General features: G+C 41.4%; 1 pseudogene; it reads right to left on the bottom strand.

Moving 5' to 3' along the window:
* Positions 1-831: 831 nt before the first annotated feature.
* On the bottom strand, positions 832-1761 carry LOC128572449 (serine/threonine-protein phosphatase 2A catalytic subunit beta isoform-like; annotated as a pseudogene).
* Positions 1762-5642: the final 3881 nt, after the last annotated feature.

Here is a 5642-nt window from a genome sequence, read left to right as displayed (position 1 = left end):
TCAAAAGCATTTCATTTTTGCTAATGTCTTGCCAGTGAGAATTGGTTTTTGTCATGTAGAAATGAAAATGGAAATGGATGAACTGAAGTCAGCACTCAGAATAAAAAATTTACTATTTTGAATTAATTTTCCTATTGTTTTTTGTTTAAAATGGAAAGTTTATTTGCTCAGTACACCAAATAGGATGCAAGCATTGTCATGAGAAATATACAGAAATATGTAGATCAACCTAAGACGGTAACCTAGTTCAAATGAAGGGAAATCTCTATGAATGTTATGGCAACATACTACCCCAAAGAATCTTTTTCTTCCGTTAATTATACTTTTGAATAAAATAAAGGGTAATGGATTAGTTGAAGTTAGCCTGTTCATTTTTCTTAAAAATAAAACTCCAACTCTATTCATCCATGCTAGTTAAAAACTGTAAGTAAAATTTCCATGTAAGTGGAAAAGAGATCAAGCAGTTAGTTTTCTTTTTTGCTTTAACAGTCTAGAGGAAAATGGTTACTAGGAATACAGCAGGCAAATCCTTAGACTGACCAATCCAGAACACAGAGTGTCAATTTCAGCCTCAGGTTGTGCTAACTGCTCATCATTAATGTGGCACATGTTGGTCCATGATATGGTTTAATGCCAAAATAGATCCCAGTGTGTTACAGAAACACATAGATTACTGTTACTTGGTTTGTATATATGTATGTATGTGTGTGTGTGTATTTATATATTTAAAAGCTGGTTATACTTCCACATACAAGGGGAGGTTTCCCCAGGAGGAATTTTTATTTATTTATTTATTTATTTATTTATTTATTTATTTATTTATTTATTAAATCATAGCTGTGTCCCCAGGAGGAATTTACAGGAAGTAGTCTGTGGTGTGGGGAGTGGCATTAGGCTCTGAAGGAAGAAATATTTGAAAGTGTCTTCTGATTCCATGATAGCAGCCTGGTTCCCACAACGAAAATAGTAATTTGGGTGCGTTGAAAATGCTAACCACGCTCCAATCATGACACCAGTTGCATCCTTCCCTTACAAGCTGATGAGCAGGAGAAACTAGAGTGAGGACAGTGGCATGGATAAACGTTTCATACATGTCTTGTCCAAATGTGTAGCCAGCACCAGGTGGTGAAATATCCCATCCACCAGGATCATCTGGATCTGACCATAGCAGATCACACGTTGGGCCTTCCTGTGCAACTTCTTGTAAGCCATCCAGGGCTCTTACCTGATCCAGTGTGTCTATGGATGGAGAGAGGCCATCTTGGAGGCAGGGTATCTGTCCACCTACTAAAGCGGTAAGTGGAAGATAATCAAATAGACCTGTAAAATATTTCCAAACATTGGTATTCCCATACTTTTGTAGACATTCATCATAAAAGCCATTATTTGGGTAATTTGTCGGTTGCAATGATTTCCTCTCAATATTGTAATGCGTCCTGGATAACGCACCTTCAATGCTACAAGAAGAGTCACAGTCTCCACTGAATAATAACCTCTGTCTCCATAGTCACTCGAGAATAAATAGTTTGTATCTGGGGATTTCCCACCAATTCTAAAGAGTTTGGTAAGAGCATGAAATTGACCCTGCACATCTGGACAGACTGCAAGAGCACAGCGAACCTCTTGCATATTTGATTCTTTGGTTAAAATTTCTTTAGCCTTTTCGCACAGCGTTTGCACTTGGTTTTTGTTAAGCTGTTTACGCTTGTTCAGGGGCTCAACGCGCTGGTCCAGCTCCTTGGTGAACGCAGGGTGCTCCATGGCTGGGGGATCCCCTACCCGACCTACCCCACCCCACCCGCCCCCAGTCGCCGTGGAGTGAGCCCGGGAGCGTGGTGATTAGGGGACCTCTGCTTGCCTGCCCCTCCGGCTTGCCCAGCTGGCTGCGGGGAGATGGGGATGAGTGAGGCGCCTGTCCTTGGCCCAGATCCCTCCAGATGCTGACTACCTGCCGCCTCCCGCTGGCCCCTCTCTCTCTCTCTTTCTTTCTTTCTTTTTTTTTTGAGACAGAGCCTCACTATGTTGCCCATGAGTGCTATGGCGTCACAGCTCACAGCAACCTCCAATTCTTGGGCTCAAGTGATTCTCTTGCCTCAGCCTCCCAAGTAGCTGGGACTACAGGCGACCACCACAATGCCCAGCTTTTTTTTTTTTGCATTTTTTTACCAGGTCTGGGCAGGGTTCGAAACCACCAGCCCTGGTGCATGTGGCCGTTACCCTAACCTCTGAGCAATGGGTGGCAATCCTTCCGGATCTCTATTTTCCTATAAATTTTTTTTTTTTTTGAGAGAGAATCTCAAGTTGTCACCCTGGGTAGAGTGCTATGACGTCACTCACAGCAACCTTAAATTCTTGGGCTTAAACGATTCTCCTGCCTCAGTCTTCCAAGTACCTGGGACTATCGCAGCGGTTCTCAACCTGTAGATCGTGACCCCTTTGTAACAATGAAAATAAATCTTGCGTATCAGATATTTACATTATGATTCAGAACAGTAGCAAAATTACAGTTATGAAGTAGCAACAAAAATAATTTTATGGTTGGAGGTCCCCACAACATGAGGAACTGTATTAAAGGGTCCGACATTGGAAAGGTTGAGAACCACTGGACTACAGGCACCCTGTAGTCTAACCTGCTAGCCTCAGTGTATGTGGCCAGCCCCCTACATACTGAGGTATGGGTGCCACCTATTTTCCTATAATTTTTAAATTATCATTTGTGTCTATAACAGAAAAATAAATGTTATTTCAATGGTTAGATCTAATTGAAAGATGCTGTAAGATTTCTTTTTTCTTTCTTTCTCTTTCTTTGTTTCTTTCCTTCCTTCCTTCCTTCTTTTCTTTTCTTCTTTTTTTTTTTTAACAGTCTCTCCCTGTTACCCTCCAAAGAGTGCTATGGCGTCACAGCTCACAGTAACATCTAACTCTTCAGCTCAAGCAATTTTCTTGCCTCAGACACCTGCCACAACAGCCAGGCTATTTTTTTTTTGTTGGTTGTCATTGTTGTTTAGCTGGCATGGGAGGGTTTAAACCCACCAGCCTCAGAGTATATGGCCATTGCCCTAACCACTGAACTATGGGTGCGAAGCTGCCATAAGGTTTCTTGTTTTTCTCATTACAGACTCCTAACTTATCCATAATCTTCTTTCAATTTAGGAAAATTGTTCTTATAGAGCTTAAGCAGAGAGTTCAGCAGGGATGCTGAAGTCCTCAAACCACTCTGGATGCCATATAACAATTTATGCTTCTTATAGGGGAACAAATTCTAGGGAGTTGTTTTAGGATCAAGGATATCTCAGATCAATAATGAGAACTGGGAAGCACCAACAGAGATCAAGAATGATGACAGATTAATCATAAGATGTGTGAGTCAAGGGTTTGTGGAAGGAGTTAGAGATATCAAGGCCATTTCTACCATCCTCTCACACACGTTCTGGCAATACCCTACTGCTGCTCTTATATTAGGCCACATCTGTCAGATGACATTGTGTTGTCCATTCACTGTGTCTCATACTTCCACTGAAATGGCCCAGAGAAACATTTCTGGGCAAGTTTTTTCACTGATACTTCTCAGTCCCTGTTCAGCCACTTTTATGAGCAGGCTGAACCATTACCTCTAAAATATGTCTTAGTCCAGGTGAACTTCCTGGGTAAAATGCCAACACTGTCTGGAATTGTCAAGTATAGAAATGCTCTTTAGTTTCTGAGGCATGGTAGGAAGGAGAAGGATTATGGATCCTACATAATTTGTAAGACACAGTGCAAAGTAAAAATATAAGGCTTCTTATTCAGAGAGCAAGAAAAAGTGCCACTGAAGATATGGAAATGTAAAGATTTTTTTCTTTAAAATTAAAGATTTTATTACAAAATCCTGAATTGATCATAGGATCAATTAAAGATAAAATAAATTGATCGTAGGATTTTTCTGGTCCATTTGTCTTTAAATTTTTTAATGGTCAGAAAACTATAAACTGTTAACAATTTAATTTTCAATCAATACAATTGAAGGCTGGTGGTGGTGGTTGACAATTATAATCCTAGCACTCTGGGATGTCGAGGCGAGTGCATTGCCTGAATTCAGGAGTTTCAGACCAGCCTGAGCTAGAGTGAGACCTCACCTTTAAAAATAGCCTGTTGGCTTGGCGCCCATGCTCAGTGGTTAGGGCACCAGCCACATACACCAAGCCTAGCAGGTTCAAACCTGGCCTGGGCCTACCAAACAGCAATGACAACTACAACAAAAAAATATCTGGATGGTGTGGCAGGCACCTGTATTCCCAGCTACTTGGGAAGCTGAGGCAAGAGAATCACTTAACTCTTAACTCTTGGGCTCAAGTGAGCCTCTAGCCTCAGTTTGTCTATTTTTAGAAGAGATGGTATCTTGCTTTTCCTCAGGCTGGTCTCAAACTTGTGAGTTCAAGCAATCTACCCACCTCAGCCACCCAGAGTGCTAGGATTACAGGCAAGAGTCACCTCGCCCAGCCCTGTTGTGGAAATTTTTAAAGCTATAGATTCTGTACTCAATGATGAATTTGAATAAGGTGTCTGTTGTGTTTTATTGCAATAACCATGTATTCTATGTACTTTTATTGTCTAATAATTTACTGACAAAGTTTATTGCATAAGCTCCTGACATATCTTGCTCTGGTATTCACTTAGTTAATATTTTGTGAATGTCACAAGAATGGACTCTGGGACAGAAGGGAAAATTTGCCTCCCACCACCAGTCAGTGACGCTGCCAGGAAGATCACCCCTTCTCTTCCCAGAAGTGGCCACTTGTATGCCACGAACTATTCCAAGGGGTGTGTGTGTGTGTGTGTGAACATGTGAAGGCCAGGCCAGTTACTTTGTGTGCATGCTACCTGAGCTAACACATGCAAGCACTGCCACTGGACTGAAACTATGTATTAATGCTGCTGCTTCTCTGCTCACATGAGTGCTCAAAGAAGAGAATTATTACAACTTTCAATGTAGTAACAGTAGTGCATTAAACCAAGTAGGGGGCCCTTCTGGGTGTGGAACCCTGTGCAGCTGCATAGGTCACATGCCAATGAGGCCACCCATAAGAAGGACAGAATGAATGGATAGGAAGGAAATGGCATAGTGAGGATAATGAGGGGAACGTGCCATGGTCTGAATGTGTGTCCCCAAAATTCCTATGTTGAAATCCTAATCCCCAGGGTCATGGTGTGAGGAGCTGGGGCCCTTAGGGAGATGATTAGGTCATGAGGATGGAGCCCTCCTAAGTGGAATTAATGCCATTATAAAATAGGCCCTAGGGAGCATTGTTACTATCCCTGGTATCCTGTGAGGACACAGCAAGAAGGCTCCATCTAAATTTTAAAACAAGCTGCATCAGACACTGACTCTGCAGGCACCATAATCTTGAACTACCCAGACTTCAGAATTTTGAGAAATAAATTTCTGTTGTCCATAGGCTATCTAAAATCCTCACCCCAATGGCTTTCTTCCAGCTCCTTATCAATTTTTCTCTATAGTTTCCTTTGTTTTTATTTAATAAACTTACACACATGTATATCTTGATGCTGATTAGTTTTTCAGCTAAATTCTTGGAAAAGCTCTTGCTTATATTTCTCCTCCTTAGCAACCCATCAGAAATCATATTAATATCCCACCATCAGAA

This window comes from Nycticebus coucang, chromosome 20, assembly GCF_027406575.1.
Source record: "Nycticebus coucang isolate mNycCou1 chromosome 20, mNycCou1.pri, whole genome shotgun sequence".
Classification (NCBI taxonomy): domain Eukaryota; kingdom Metazoa; phylum Chordata; class Mammalia; order Primates; family Lorisidae; genus Nycticebus; species Nycticebus coucang.
This window is presented reverse-complemented; position numbering and strand designations above follow the sequence as displayed.